The sequence below is a fragment of the Octopus sinensis genome, linkage group LG19, assembly GCF_006345805.1.
Source record: "Octopus sinensis linkage group LG19, ASM634580v1, whole genome shotgun sequence".
In the NCBI taxonomy this organism is placed as follows: Eukaryota; Metazoa; Mollusca; class Cephalopoda; order Octopoda; family Octopodidae; genus Octopus; species Octopus sinensis.
This window is the reverse complement of record NC_043015.1, coordinates 49,877,792-49,895,286: the sequence shown is the minus strand read 5'-3', so window position 1 is coordinate 49,895,286 and position 17,495 is coordinate 49,877,792. Positions and strand designations below refer to the sequence as shown.

At 42.9% G+C, this 17,495-nt stretch overlaps 1 protein-coding gene across 1 annotated transcript in view; it reads left to right on the top strand.

The window, feature by feature from the left end:
* The first annotated feature begins 7,576 nt into the window (after positions 1 to 7,576).
* LOC115222363 (patatin-like phospholipase domain-containing protein 4) overlaps positions 7,577 to 17,495 on the top strand; it is a 48,969-nt gene continuing 39,050 nt past the window's right edge. Inside the window, exon 1 of the mRNA XM_029792560.2 lies at positions 7,577 to 7,901. The gene's annotated coding sequence lies outside the window, so the exon portion shown is untranslated. The remainder of the gene's footprint in view (positions 7,902 to 17,495) is intronic.

Here is a 17,495-nt window from a genome sequence, read left to right as displayed (position 1 = left end):
CTTTAGTCAAGACTATCGAAAAGGTTGCAAGACGCAACCAAAATTTTAGGAAAATAAAAATAAGAAATAAGTGGAAATTTTACCGGTGAGTGTGTTACATTATAAGGCACAAAACGAAAATGACTCTCCTCAGACACAACAGAATATTATATATATTTTCATGTATATGTCATATACGGTGGTTATCTAATTCTTATACAGTGTTTGACCACCCCCTGTACCTACACCTTTGCACCATCATAGTGTCTGATGTGTCTTTTAAAACCAGGCAATGTTCTGAAAAGACATCCACATAGAAAATCTATGGACCGCCAAGAGCTGCAGATAATTTCTGATCTTTGTGGATATTAAAATGTCTTTTGAGGCCTCCGTTAGATTTGCAAACCTTCTGGCAAACACTGCATTCAAAGGTGTACACAGACATATAGGCAGAATAGTTCGTGGCGGTTCGTTTTCCATGCGTTCGCAAATGAGATTTGAGCCGAGCAAAAGAAAGGCATGGTCTGTTACAAATTGTGCACACAAAAAGGTCATTGTCATTCACCTTCTCGACCGTAACATTCTTCCTTAGATCTCTTTTGAGTCTATCCTGGCCTCTTCAAATGCTTTCACTCCACTCCACACTTTTGTTCGCCATCCAGCTCGATCCGACGCAAGGGTTTCTATGTCTTCTGGATCCATTCCAAGTGACAAAACAAAACATATACATACACATATATACAGGGTGCGTAAGATATTTGAGGAATACATTTTTTTTTTGTCATTGCTGCATTTTTTACTAATTCTGCACAATCTTTGTTTCAGAAAATAAAATGAAGAGGCATGCTGTAATTGTGGTTATATGGCGGGCGGGCGGGGGTGGGGGTGGGGGTTACTCCCACGCGTACTAATGCCCACTTTTTTCCGAAGTGGGTTTAAATGTTCTAATACAGTGGTTCCCAGCCTCTTCTCTACCAAGGACCACTTTTATTCAAATGAGGTTTCCCACTGACTCCTTTTAATATGCCTATCCTTATGTGTGTGTGTGTGCGCGCGCGCGTGTATGAAATTTTGAATTTAGTTCACGGACCCCCAGTACCACCTTTGCGGATCGCTAGGGGTCCACGGACCACGGGCTGGTAACCATTGCTCCAATAGACTATTTTCTATTGTCGATATTACGGTGCGAACTTATATTTACATACACACACACACGTCTCTCTATCTATCTATATATATCTTTTACTCTTTTACTTGTTTTAATCATTTGACTGCGGCCATGCTGGAGGACTGCCTTTAGTCGAATTTATCGACCCCAGTATTTAGTCTTTGTAAGCCTAGTACTTATTCTATTGGTCTTTTTTGCCAAACCGCTAAGTTATGGGGACGTAAACACACCATCTGGTGTCAAGCGATGGTTGGGGGACAAACACAGAGACACACACACATACATACATGCATGTGTAACGTGAAAGGATCTATCATCGAAGCACTGGCAGGGTTCGAGATCCTTTCTAGTCACATACAAAAATTCTTGTAGAAAACAAACAGACGAAACTCAGGTTAAAGGTGAACAGACAACTTGTTTTATTGATTCATGGTTGTACGTTGTCTGATGGGGGAATAGACAGCCTCTGATATACTGCTGGTGTTGGTCGTTGAGGTTGGTTGAAGTTGGTTGAAGTGGGTGTGTGGCTGTCAGAGCCAGGAAAACCGTGACCGATCGCAGTGCTGTCTTGAGCCGAAGAGGGAGATTTGAGGTTCGCGGGCTCGAGAGATGTTTTCCGCACATGCGCATGGGGAAGACTTCCGGTGGCCACCCGGAAGTAGTCCCATTCTGCGCATGCGCGCCGAACCCTACACACTGTAGCATCACTACAGGGCTCCCCTCCGAGTGCGAAGTACGGCAACCAGAATATTGTGGTGGTGCTGCAGAAAACAGAAGGCTTGCCGATCCCCCATAAGACTTGGACATACTATTATACAATAAGAAACATTTTAAAGTTAAATGTAAATTGTTTTTGAAAGTTTCTTGGGCCAATGCACTGTTCTGCCCGATTTTGTAACATACGGTGTGCTCGGGGCACCCGTTGACGGCGAGGGTGGTGTTGTAGGAGCCGGTGAAGGTGTTTGTGCAGGTGAAGGCGTTTTTGTGCAGGTGAAGGTGTTGTTAAGGGTGCATAGGTGGGTGTTTCAAGGTTGTCATCAAAAGATGAAGACGTCTCAAAATGTGCCTTTTTTAAACGGTCCACGGAAACGGTCTCCGAACGACCATTTATCTCAATCGTGAAAACCTTTGGTGTGCGAGAAAGCACACGAAAAGGTCCTTTATAGGGAGAAACAAGTGGGCCCTTCACAGAATCGTCCCGAACAAAAACATGCGACCAGGTGTTCATATCCGGTGGAAGATGGGACGGGGGAGATTGCTTTCTGGGAAGCATGGGCGGAAGGTTTGAAAAATATTCCCGCAGTCTGGTGACATAGGTCGCCGGATCATGGGGCGGGGAAGTGTCTGGCACCAACATCGTACCGGGCAATGCCAGTGTGGTACCATACAGCAGCTCTGCAGCAGAAAACCCCAGGTCTGCCTTGACAGCAGTCCGACAGCCGAGAAGCACAATGGGCAGAAATTCGATCAGGACTGTGGGTCCGAAGAGGCACGAAGAGCGGCCTTGAGCTGTCTATGGAACCGCTCAACCAATCCATTAGACGCTGGATGGTAGCTTGTGGTGTGGTATATGGTGCATACCCAAAATTCGCGACAATTCGCGAAATAGCGAGGCCTCAAACTGTCGTCCACGATCAGTTGTCAATCGGGACGGGACTCCGAAGCGAGATATCCAGTTTGAAACGAAAGCTCGCGCAACAGTCTCAGCAGAAATGTCTGCTATCGGAATGGCTTCTGGCCAGCGGGAGAAACGATCGACACAAGTTAATAGATAAGAGAACCCGCGACTCACAGGCCATGGTCCAACCAGATCGATGTGGACATGGCGAAAACGGGCCTCCGTGGGGGGAAATTGTCCAAGCGGGGCACGAACGTGCCGTTGAATCTTGGATCGTTGACACTTGGAGCAGGTGCGTGTCCAACAAGTAATTGTGCGACGCATATTCGGCCAGAAAAACCGAGCAGTGATTAGTTTGAGGGTGGCAGCGATGCCAGGATGTGATAAGGAGTGCAGTGCTTCAAACACTGAGCGTTGATGGGTCTCAGGCACCAGTGGCCTGGGAGATCCAGTTGAAGTGTCACAAAGAATGGTGCCTTCGGCTGACGGAAGCGGAAGGTAGGAAAACTGGCAACAGGAGAACTTGGGAGAAGTTAAATCTAACGACGCCAAAGTTGGCTGCTCCTGCGATATGGCAGCTAAGTCGATAGCAGCAGGAGACGAAAGGGCGCAAACTGGAAGGCGAGAGAGAGCGTCAGCAGGAACGTTCTCTTTTCCAGGTATGTGTCGAATGTTGCTAGTAAATTGAGAGATAAAATCCAGGTGCCGAAAAGCACGGGGTGAGAGTTTGTCCGTTTTTGAAAACAGGCAAACGTAAGGGGCTTGTGATCCGTATAGATCACAAAATCTCGCCCTTCAAGTTGATGCTGGAAATGACGAACCGATAGATAGATCGCTAGGAGCTCACGATCAAAGGTGCTGTATCGTCGTTCAGCTGGTTGCAGTTGACGGGAAAAGAAGGCTAGAGGTCGAACATGGTCATCCACTGTGTGTTGTAACACAGCGCCAATCGCAGTGTCCGATGCGTCCACAGTCAAAGAGAGAGAAGCACCAGGAACTGGATGTGCAAGCAAAGAAACAGAAGCCAGCTCCTTCTTAATGGACTCAAAGGCTGTCACTGCCTCAACAGAGAGGGTGACTTGACTGTCCTTTCTAGGAGAGTCCTTTAACAGCCTGGTGAGAGGTAGCAGCTTATCTGCACAACCGGGAATGAAGCGTCGGTAGAAATTGACCATCCCTAGATAATGCCTGAGCTGGCGCAAGGAAGTGGGGGTGGGCGATGCGTTGAATGGCATCGACTTTTGACGAGAGGGGGCTGATTCCAGTCGAATCAATATGATGCCCTAGAAAATCTAGGGAAGAGCGTCCGAAAACACACTCGTCGGGGTTTATGCGTATGCTATACGCGCGAAGACGCTGGAAGAGTTGAGAAAGGTGCCGGAGATGATTTTCTCGTGTGTCGCTCGCAATGAGTATGTCATCGACATAGGCAAACACAAAATCAAGACCGCGGACAACCTCATCAATGAAACGCTGGAAGGTGCTAGTAGCATTCCGCAAACCGAAACTCATGTACAAAACAAAAACAACACCCAAACGGGGTAGTGATTGCAGTTTTTGGAACGTCGGCTGGGTTGACCGGTATTTGGTGGTAAGCGCGTATCAGATCGACCTTCGAAAAAATGGTACAACCATGGAGATTTGCTGTAAAGTCCCGGAGATTCTAATCGGATAGCGATCGGCTATTGTACGGCATTGAGGCGTCGATAGTCTCCAACCGGGCGAAAATCAGACTCGCCCTTTCGCGCCAAATGAAGGGGAGATGCCCATGGGCTGGTGGAGGGGCGTATAAGGCCAAGTTGAAGCATGTGCTCAAACTCGGCTCTGGCCGTTTTAAGTCGGTCTGGCGCTAAGCGCCGGGGGCGTGAGAATACAGGTGGCCCATTGGTGGTGATGAAATGGAGGGTCGAGTGGGTAGGATTTTCCGGTTTAAAGGCAATGTCCACTAGCTCCGGAAATGAAACCAAAAGAGAGTGAAAAGGGTCTCCAGAGGTGGCAACAAAGAATGTCGGGCTAAGGACCGCAGTGGTGGAACTCCCAGTCGGTGTAGAGAGCGACGTCGTGCTATCAAGAAGCCTCCGACGCCTGACATCCACCAATAGGTTAAACCTATCCAGGAAATCAGCGCCGAGAATAGGATGTGGGATGTCAGCGATGACGAAAACCCATCGAAAATCTCGACGAAGGTTGAGGTTGAGGCGCAGCGAAACCTGACCGTAAGTGGTTATGGGAGACGAGTCAATAGCATGCAAGACAATCGAAGAGCGCTTGGGCTTGTCTGCAGCCAGACGAAGGGGCCAGATGCTGCAACAGGAGCCGGTGTCTACCATGAAGAATTTCTCCGACACCAGATCTTTTACATAGAATGCACGATGTTTGGGAAACGAGATGGAAGAAGGTGACGTGCTCACCTCCTCCGGATTTAGTTTTCCGAGGGCTTGAAAGTGCACGGCTGGGTACACCGATCTGCCTTTTCGGCATATCTCGAATGGTACCAGCAGCCACCAGCCGGAACAGAAACAGAGTCACTCCGACTGCGGGAAATAGAGCTACTACGCGACTACGAGATTGGCGTCCGATCGCACGGCACAGATCATCGATCCTCCGCGTAAGCGCGTCGATGTTCTCGCCAGTTTATCGTTCGTCGGAGGGGTCGGGGGGGCTCTGTGCATGCGTACAGGCCCCGCGAGGGAGATGGGCGCGAAAACTCCAACACTTTGTCGGCCATCGTGGCGATCTGGTCACAGACACAGCATCCAGTGCCGTGGCCAACATTGTCTGCACGTGGGCAGGCAGCCTTGAGAAAAATATCTTGCGTAAGAGCGGCGCGTCAGCGGCGTTGCGCTTAGCTCTCTTAGATGGCGCAGAAATTGGGATGGAGTTCTGTCCCCTAACTGCTCGTCGGCCATCAGTTCATTAAATGACATTCCTCTGAGCGCGTGTTGCGACGGAGGATCTCCTCCTTTACTGACGCATATGTGGGTCAGGATGGGGACTCACAATGAGATCCCTGACCGATGTTGCGAGCCGGGAGGGCAAACTTGAAAACAGTAGATGTAACTGCTGTTGTGGCGGAATGGTATGCGCGGCAAAGTGTGACTCCACCTGTGCAAACCACAGCCCCGCATCCCCCGTAAATGAAGGCAAACCTGAAGCCATGCCTTTGTCGGAAGGAGTCTGTGAGAAGGGGGCAGAAGGTATGGTCGAGAAACGGAGAGAGAACACGTGGAACCGAGAAGGCAATTGAAAATTGTGTTTGTGTGTGCACCTCGTGGGTAGCAAAAAAAAAAAAGAATAAGTGTGTACAAGGAAAACAAAATACAAAAAGGAAAAAAAAAATGAATGTGTGTGTGTTTTCTTTTTTCTTTCTTTTTTTTTTTTTTGTACTGTGTGCGGTGAATAAGGTTATTTGACCCACCTCGCCGTGCTGAAAAGGAGAAAATAGGAAAATAAATGTGAATTTCCGCGCTCTTCGGCCCCCAAAAAAACCTGTTCGCTGTGTCTTCTTCTATCCTGTTCTTTTTTTCAACTAGGGGTCACCAATTGTAACGTGAAAGGATCTATCATCGAAGCACTGGCAGGGTGTCGAGATCCTTTCTAGTCACATACAAAAATTCTTGTAGAAAACAAACAGACGAAACTCAGGTTAAAGGTGAACAGACACTTGGTTTATTGATTCATGGTTGTACGTTGTCTGATGGGGGAATAGACAGCCTCTGATATACTGCTGGTGTTGGTCGTTGAGGTTGGTTGAAGTTGGTTGAAGTTGGTGTGTGGCTGTCAGAGCCAGGAAAACCGTGACCGATCGCAGTGCTGTCTTGAGCCGAAGAGGGAGATTTGAGGTTCGCGGGCTCGAGAGATGTTTTCCCGCACATGCGCATGGGGAAGACTTCCGGTGGCCACCCGGAAGTAGTCCCATTCTGCGCATGCGCGCCGAACCCTACACTGTAGCATCACTACACATGCATACATACATGCATACATACATACATACATACATACATACATACATACATACATACATACATACATACATACATACATGCATGCATACATACATACATACATATATACATACATACATACATGCATACATACATACATACATACATATATACATGCATACATGCATACATACATGAATGCATGCATACATACATACATGCATACATGCATACATACATACATACATACATGCATACATACATACATACATACATATGTATATATATACATATATACGATGGGCTTCTTTCGGTTTCCAATCCACTCGCGAGACTTGGGCCAACTAAGCAACAGTATAAATCCCTGGGTAAATCACTGTACAGGGCCCTCAGGTATTCATTTATTGACAGGAAGCAACGATATACAGAGATCAAAATTGGGCCCCTGCATTCTTGGGACCCCTGGGGAACCGACCCGTGTGATGATGCCGTAAGACGGCACTATGTGTGTATGTCTTTGTGTGTGTGTATGTGTGTGTGTGTGTGTGTGTGTGTGTGTGTGTGAGTGTGTGTGTATGTGTGTGAGTGTGTGTGTGTGTGTTTCTCCCACCAACGCTTGACAACCGGTATCGGTTTGTTCACGTCTCCGTAACATAGCCGTTCGGCAAAAGCTACACCGATAGAATTAGAATAAAAACGAAAAAAATTCCCGGGTCGATTCGTTCGGCTAAAACACTTCGAGGCGGTGCCCCAGCATGGCCGCAGTGCACCGAGCGAAAGAAGTAAAAAGGCTAAAGATAGACAAGCCACACCTGCACTTTTAACCAAGCGCGCGCACGCGCACACTCACACACGCACGTGTGAATTCGTGTTGTCTTACTATTCTTCTACTTTCCATCTCGGATCGTTTAACTGAATTGTGAGGTCATCCTCTCTTTGGAATTCCTGCTCCGCTTCTTAGAAACAACAAGGAACATTCCTATTTGTTCTATATTAAAGAATAATGGCAACAAGAACGAATGAATAGCGAAAATAGGAATTTAAAAACATCGGAAGAGAAGAAATAACAGAATCGCTTGTCGGCTGCCGTGAACCAGTTGTTCGTATCTGAGTAAATCTCAGACACTTGCACGAGGTTATCTAAGGAAGGAATACAAAGAAGCTAAAAGTAGACATAATCTTATTAACACAGGTAAATAACACACGGATTCTTTCTTTCGTTTGTTCTTTTCTTTTTTCTACCTTTCTTTTGCGCTTCGACATGTTTTGTACAACTTCTAAGATCCGTTGTATTTTTAATCCCAGCCCAAATTTAATCCGTCTAACCTATACTTCGATCAGGTACCACTAGCGAACAGTGGTCCCGGTGCGCGCAAACGCGCAGTCACGCATCCGCGCTATAGCTAGTCGTAAGTAGTCGATCCTACAACGACTACCTAGCAAAGTAAATAAAACACAAAATAAATAATATTTTTACACAAAGTAAATAATTTTTTGATAAGCAAAGTATATAAAACACAAAAACATAAAGTAAATAATTTTTTAAACAAAGTAAATAACACAAAAACACAAAGTAAGTATCGACTAGTCATGACTAGCTGGCGCGGATGCGCGACTGCGCGTACCGGGACCACTGTTCGCTAGTAGTACCCTTTGATCAGAGACATTCCAGTCGCAACCACCGCTTCTTTTTAAGTATATCTGGGACTAAATTTCTTTCAATCTCTTGAAGGTTTTCAAATTTCTTTTCAGATTATTGAAAAAAACCCCAAAAAAACCTCTGATATTGTTTTTGTATGCTGAAAATTAGATTAATTTTTTTTTACTTAAAATTAACAATTAAGAAGTTACGGTAAATGTTTTGAAAATTTACCGAAATTACAATTTTAAAATTAGGCTTTTTTTAGTAAGACCCAGACAGTGTTCAATGTGATGCCTTCTATTTTTAAGACAATATATAGGAAATAATTTGGTTGCTATTTCTAGCACGTCAAGTGACCGTGTAGTTACCTAGTTGTTCAATCACTGAGATAGATAGATAGATAGATAGATAGACAGACAGAAGGATAGATAGATAGATAGATAGATAGATAGATAGATAGATAGATAGATAGATAGATAGACAGACAGAAAGATAGATAGATAGACAGACAGAAGGATAGATAGATAGACAGACAGAGGGATAGATAGATAGATAGACAGACAGAAGGATAGATAGATAGATAGATAGACAGACAGAGGGATAGATAGATAGATAGATAGATAGATAGATAGATAGATAGATAGATAGATAGACAGAGGGATAGATAGATAGATAGATAGATAGACAGACAGACAGAGGGATAGATAGATAGATAGATAGATAGATAGATAGATAGATAGACAGACAGATAGATAGATAGATAGATAGATAGATAGATAGATAGATAGATAGATAGATAGATAGATAGATAGATAGATAGACGACAGACATAGATAGATAGATAGACGACAGACATAGATAGATAGATAGACAGACAGACATAGATAGATAGATAGATAGATAGATAGACAGACAGACGAGACAGATAGATAGATAGAAATAAGATAAATACACACACACATCCCAGACACCCTTGTAAAGTGAGAGAGAGAGAGAGATAGAGACGAATGATCAGACAGATAAATGTAAACGAATATCTTGGTGACAGATATTGAGTTATAAGGTTGGCAGGGATCAAAGTGGTGGAGGTGGTGCAGGTGGGTTTAGAATCGTCTATTTGTTTACGGTTACATTTATAATTTCACATAAAATTTTCACATATATTTTATTTTATGTTATCTAAATCTATGAACTATATTTGGAATACAGGACACGGAAGACTTACACAACAGACATATATGGATTTCAAGATTCTAATACTAAAGTGTAGTTACCAAAATCAAAAGCAGTAATTTTTAATTTATATTTCAAATAAACAACATTTTTCCATATTACTTCATATTTTTAAGGAACTAACTTTCGATAAATTATACAAATTTCACATTTTGTATCTGAGGAGCAGGAGTGTAGTCTATAAATGCTTACCAATATAGGATTCCATTATATATTTCTTTACTGCCCACAAGGAGCTAAACATAGAGGGGTCAAGCAAAGACAGACAAAGGGATTAAGTTGATTACATCGATCCCAGTGCGAAACTGGTACTTAATTTATCGACTCCGAAAGGATGAAAGGCAAAGTCGACCTCGGCGGAATTTGAACTCAGAACGTAACGACAGTCGAAATACCTATTTCTTTACTACCCACAAAGGGCTAAACACAGAGGGGACAAACAAGGACAGACAAAGGGATTAAGTCGATTATATCGACCCCAGTGCGTAACTGGTACTTAATTTATCAACCCCAAAAGGATGAAAGGCAAAGTCGACCTTAGTGGAATTTGAACTCAGAACGCAATGGCAGATGAAATACAACTACACATTTCGCCCGGCATGCTAATGTTTCTGCCATGCACTAATTTACTCTTTTACTTGTTTCAGTCATTTGACTGCGGCCATGCTGGAGCACCGCCTTTAGTCGAGCAAATCGACCCCAGGACTTATTCTTTGTAAGCCCAGTACTTATTCTATTGGTCTCTTTTGCCGACGTGGATGCTGTATAGGAGGCAAATGCAAGTACTTGACCAGTTCCACCTCCGCTGCTAGCGATGAATCATGGGAATTTCCTGGGAGGACAGAGTTTCCAACACCAAGGTGCTTTGCAGAGCCGAAATGCCAGGGATCGAAGCCCTCATTATGAAGGCCCAGCTCTGGTGGGTCAGACATTTAGTCCGAATGGATGACACATGTCTACCAAAGATGATCTTCTCTGAGCTGGCATCAGGAGCAAGAAACCCTAGAAGGCTACTGAGGCAATACAAGGACAGCCTGAAAACTTCCCTTGAGACCTGCGACATTTCAGCCCATGGCTGGGAATGGCTTGCCTCTGACTGTGACACCTGGTGTCCAGCTGTCCGAAAGGGTGTTAGGCTGTTCGAGGAAGTGCCTCAAGAGCCTGGACCAGAAGCAACAAGAGAGGATCCCCAACCCTACTTCTGCTGTTATGTGCCCAACATGTGGCCATGTCTGTGCGTTCGCCTTTGGGTTTTGCTCCTACCTCTGGTATCACTGATGTCATTGTCAAACCCCGACAGACTTCCATTATTATTATTATTATTATTTATGTATGTATCTATGTATGTATGTATGCATGTACACGATGAGTTTTTTTCAGTTTGCCTCTACCGAATTCACTCAGAAGGCTTTGGTCAGCTCGGGGCTATAGTGGAAAACAACTTCCGAAGGTGTCATGCAGTGGGACTGAACTCAAGCCCACACGGTTGGGAAGCAAGCTTTTTAACCACATAGGGCAATTAATTACTTTAACGATAATTACTGATGTACACGTTGTCAAACTTCTATGACAACAATTAAAAGTCTTGTTCATCATCAATGTCGTCCACCTGTTTTTTTTTTGCTTGTTTTTATTTATTTCACCTGACCAAGGTAATGGAGACAGTTCGAGCTGTAGAGTGCTTCGTTAATTAATTATACCCTGTTAGTAGTATTTATATTATTTATTTCTTTTTAAGAAAACACAAAATCTCAAGAGATGATTAAATTAGCTACCCACCGTCACCACCATCACACTCACCATTACCACCATTATCTCTACTACATAGATTATTAGCCTTAATCCGCTAATACTAATTGTTATTAGATACAGGCATGCCTCAACTTACATCATTTTTGAGTTCCGTCTGTTTCAGCTTTTTTAAAGAAATTAATGATAAAAACACAAAAATACACCTTAACCCTTTAGCATTTAAACCGGCCATATCCGGCCAAAAGTATTCTGCCTGTTTTATGTTCAAACTGGCCAGATCTGGTATCTCACACCAACCCTACAATGTTGTTTTAAAAATGAACAGCTACCACATCAAAATCTCAAAGCTACAAGATAATGCATGATTAGTTCAAAACAATGTGGATGAAAAGGCATTAATTTTGGCAGAATAATGTGAACACTAAAGGGTTAATTTCAGTTGGTTTATCCAACTCTACAACAGTCTCAGCAAACATATTCAAAAGCATAAAAGTACTACAAAAAACCTAAAAAACAATTTTGAAGTGGAATACCCTACAAAATACATGTGAAAGTACATACAAACCATTAAAAATAATGATAAAATTATTGTGTACAGTGCTCAGGTGCACTATAACTTGTCAAAGGTGCATTTACAGTACATAGAATTATGTACAGAAATCAGGAAAGTGGACAGTGTAGGAGTCATGATGTGCATGTGTATGGAAGGAGGTATATCAGGTGTAGTGTTGGTGGATTTTAGGAAGCATGGAGGTTTTAAAGGATGCAATGTCTCAGCAACTAACAACTGATGCAGGTAGCTTGTTCCATGCTTCAGCAACGCTATAAATATAAGTGATTACTAACCACATGGTTCCGGGTTCGTTCCCACTGCGTGGCACCTTGGGCAGGTGTCTTCTACTATAGCCTCAGGCTGACCAAAGCCTTGTGAGTGGATTTGGTAGACGGAAACTGAAAGAAGCCCATCGTATGTATATATATATATTTATATATATATATGTGTGTGTGTGTGTTTATGTGTTTGTGTTTGTCCCCCCAACATCACAACATCACTTGACAACTGATGGTGGGGTGTTTACATCCCCGTAACTTAGCGGTTCAGCAAAAGAAACCAATAGAATAAGTACTAGGCTTCCAAAGAATAAGTCCTGGGGGCGATTTGGTCAACTAAAGGCGGTGCTCCAGCATGACCACAGTCAAATGACTGAAACAAGTAAAAGAGTAAAGTTTCAAACATGCTTTTTCGTGTTATTCTGTTTCTCGAGTTACATCACATGTCTTGGATCAGTGGATCTCAACCATTTTTGATTTCCATTTTAATTCTGATGGACCTTCATAGCCATTTTGATGTTTCAAAAAATCCCGTTGAGTTTTTATAATGAAATATTATTAAGAATTATATACAAAAAAAAATTATTTAAATAGTTTGTGCATTGTAAGATGTAAGAGGGTAAAGAAACCCTCGGGTCAAGAATGACCACGGGATTGCACCTAGAAAGTTACCCTCTGAAGCACAAGTCCAAGCAACGGGTTGTTTGTGGAAGGCCAACAGTCCCCCATGCATACCATCCTCGCCTCTCCATGCCACTGATGATATGCAAGGGAAAGGTAAAGGGGCCGATACAGCTTTGCACCAGTGACATCGCGACTCATTTCTACAGCTGAGTGAATAGGAGCAGCGTGAAATAAAGTGTCTTGCTCAAGAACACAACACACAGCCCAGTGTGGGATTTGAACTCACAACCTTATGATTCTGAGCCCAATGCTCTAACCACTGAGCCATGCACCTTCACACATTGTAGAAGTATAACTAATTTAGTTCTATATTTAAAAGATGAGGAATTATGTACATTATTTACATTATTTACATTTAACGGATATTTGTCCTCATCTTGTTTCGGCTGATAAACCCTCCAGCCTTCTTCAGGTGTCATGGGAAAATTTCGAACCTGAGTTCTCATTCCTAAGGTATTTTTCGATATTATTATTATTATTATTGTTAGTGTTCAGGTCACTGCTTGGAATCGCACTCGGAATTTTGGGGTTAGTAGTCTGCGCTCTTAACCACTACGCCGTATGCCCATGACATTTCCCCAAGACACCTGAAGAAGGCTAGAAGGTATATCAGCTGAAACGTTGTGTTAACAACAAACAAGATTAGGACAAATGTCTGTTGAATGTGAATAATGTATATAACTAATTTATTGCGCATAAATTTTAACAACAAAATATATGGAAACCCTAGGGTCATATGGACCCCCAAGGAGCATTTTGACTCCCAAGGGGCATTTGCACCATCATCATTAATGTCCATTTTCTATGTTGGCATGGGTTGGATGGTTTGACTGAGGGCTGGAGAGCCAGCGGCTGCACCAGGCTTCAATCTGATCTGGCAGTGTTTCTACAGTGGGATGCCCTTCCTAACACCAATCACTACGATAGTGCTTTTTACATGCACTGGCACAGGAGCCAGTCAGGCGGCCATGTACTTATACATATATATATTTACATATACATATGTGTATGTATATATATATATATATATATATAATATATATATATATATATATATGCCAGCGCTGCCCCGACTGGCTTCTGTGCCGGTGGCACATAAAAAGCACCATCTGAACGTGGCAGATGCCAGCACTGCCCCGACTGGCTCCTGTGCCGGTGGCACATAAAAAGACCATCCAAACGTTCCCAGCGCCGCCTTAGCTGGCTTCCGTGCCGCTGGCACGTTAAAAGCTCCAACCGATTGTGACCGATGCCGGACCCTCCCTGGCACCTGTGCAGGTGGCACGTAAAAAGCACCCACTACACTCGCGGAGTGGTTGCCGTTAGGAAGGGCATCCAGCCGTAGAAACTCTGCCTGATCAGACTGGAGCCTGGAGCAGCCCCTGGCTTCTCAGACCCCGGTCGAACCGTCCAACCCGTGCTAGCGCGGAAAACGGACGTTAAACGATGATGATGATGATAATGATGATGATATACATAGGGTGTCCATAAATTACAGACATTACTAAATATATCCCCAACGGTTGTTATATTTTTGTGATAACATAATAGGTTAGATAGGATGATGTCTATATTACAATAACCAATAATATGTTGTACATTTCTAGTAAAATTACAATTATGAAATTAGCATTAGCTTATCTCACTCTTTCTTGTGGAACCCTTAGGAACTTTTTGTGGAACCCTAGGGCTCTGGGGAACCCCACTTGAGAAACGCTGCTCAGGAGAGTCCATACACCAATAACTATAATAAACACATAAGGCAGCAACCTGGCAGAATTTTTAGCACAAGGTGCTTGGGGGTCTGGAAGTGCCCTGGTCCTTCCTGTCTGGTGGTTCATTCATAACCCTCTTAGGTTTTCTTAGTTTTCGATTGCCATCAGTGATTGAAATTGGTTTTGGGAAGGTTCTATCTAGAATTTATGATCAGGTGGGGTTAGAGAAGCACCATCAGAGTGGTATGAAATGGCGCAGTTGGAAACCAGTGCAGGTCGTTTTTTTTTCTTTTTAATCTTAATTTTAGGCAGCTTTTTGAGATCATGTGAGTTACACTGAGTATGGGTATTTCACAAACACACACACACACACACACATTCACCAATGTTCTTTCTTTCTTTCTTTATTTCTTTCTCTCTTTCTCACCTCTCCACACACACATTCATCCACACCCTTTATTTATTTATTCCTCTCTCTCTCTCTCTCTCTCTCACACACACACACACTCACATTCATTCACACTCTTTCTTTCTTTGTCTTTCGCTGTCTCTCTCTCTCTCTTTCTCACTCTCTCTCTTGCTCTCTCTCCCTCTCTCTCTCTTTCGCACACACACACTCACATTCAGCCACACTTTTTATTTCTCCTTTGCTCTCTCTCTCTCTCTCCCTCTCTCTCTTTCTCTCTCACACATACACACACACACACACACACACACTCACATTCATCCACACTCTTTATGTATTTATTTCTCTCTCACACACACACACATTCATCCACACCCTTTATTTATTTGTCTCTCTCTCTCTCTTTCGCATACACACACACACACTCACATTCATCCACACTCTTTCTTTACTTCTCTTTCTCTCTGTCTCTCTCTCTCTCTCTCTTTCGCATACACACACACACACACACTCACATTCATCCACACTCTTTCTTTCTTTATTTCTCTTTCTCTCTTTCTTATACCCCCCACACACACACACTCATGCTATTCGCTTCAACCCACTTTGCCAAAATTCTTCTCCAGCATTCAATTGAAACCTGAGCTGCATGTTGACAAAATGGAAGTGGAGCATCAAACTCATGGATTGTCAAACAGCTAAAGAACATATCATTCACATGTGGCAACATGAATGCTCGCAAATACCCGATCACCACCAGACCGATCTACGTCACCGAGTCATCTTCTTTTTTTCAAATTCATTCAAGTATTTGTCCCCCATCATCTGATTGTGCAGCTTCCCCGAACCAGTGCAACTCTTCTGTGCCAAATGTCCTGATTGAGGAATATGGCATGAACGCCTGGCTTGGATCTCGGTCACATTAGTCTTTCACTAGTTTGGGTATCTCGTCTGTACGTGCCATGACTACAGCTGATAGCAGTAGTTCATTAACGGAACTAGTTGTTCCTGGCATTTTTTTTTTTGTTTTTATTTGTTTCAGTCATTTAAATGGAGCCATGCTGGAGCACCACCTTTAGTCGAGCAAAGGCTTTGGTTGGCCCGAGGCTATAGTAGAAGACACTTGCTCAAGATGCCATGCAGTGGGACTGAACCCATGACCGTGTGGTTGGTAAGGAAGCTATTTACCACATAGCCACTCCTGAACCTATATATATATTAAGAAGCTTGCTTCCCAACCGCATGGTTCTAGGTTCAGTCCGATACTGTGTAGCACCTTGGACAAGTGTCTTCTACTATAGCCTTGGTCCGACCAAAGCCTTGTGAGTGTATTTGGTAGATGAAAATTGAAAGAAGCCCATTGTGTATATATATATATATATATATATATCTTTATATATAAAAGTAAGGTTGTGTGCTGTCTGTCTCCTACGATTTAGATTCCTAACTACTCCCACATTTTGCGGTGCAGTTTAACCAAAACCGGGTATCTTATAGTTGTGATTTAAAAAAAAATTTACCATCATTTTTTTTCCATTTTAATGCATTTTTTCGCTATTATATAAGGGAAGTAACTCTCTAAAAATGTCTACGATGAGTCAACGATTTAAAAAAAAATTTACCATAATTTTTTTTTCCATTTTTAATGCATTTTTTGGCTATAACTCTCTAAAAATGCTTATATAGTTATTTCCCTTACAAACCCGAGCAACGCCGGGCGATACTGCTAGTATATATATATATATATATATATATATATATATACACATATAATATACATATATATATATCTGTGCATGTGTGTGTATTTGTGTGTTTGTGTTTGTTCCCCACCATTGCTTGACAACTGATGTTGGCGTGTTTACGTCCCTGTAATGTTACAGGGACGTAAACAAACCAACATCAGTCGTCAAGCAAAGGTGGGGAACAAAAGAGACCAATAGAATAAGTACTAGACTTACAAAGAATAAGTCCGGCTTGTTCGACTAAAGGCGGTGCTCCAGCATGGCCGCCACAGTAAAATAATAAAGGAATATATATATATATATAGGCGCAGGAGTGGCTGTGTGGTAAGTAGCTTGCTAACCAACCACATGGTTCCGGGTTCAGTCCCACTGCGTGGCATCTTCTGCTATAGCCCCGGGCCGACCAATGCCTTGTGAGTGGATTTGGTAGACAGAAACTGAAAGAAGCCTGTCGTATATATGTATATATATATGTATGTGTGTGTGTGTTTGTGTGTCTGTGTTTGTCCCCCTAGCATTGCTTGACAAACGATGCTGGTGTGTTTACGTCCACGTCACTTAGTGGTTCGGCAAAAGAGACCAATAGAATAAGTTCTAGGCTTACAAAGAATAAGTCCCGGGGTCGGTTTGCTCGACTAAAGTTGGTGCTCCAGCCTGGCCACAGTCAAATGACTGAAACAAGTAAAAGAAAAAAAAAGAAATATATATATATTAAAGAAAATAGAGAAATGTAATCGATATATTATAAATTTATTAACATTATAATACAATTATACTA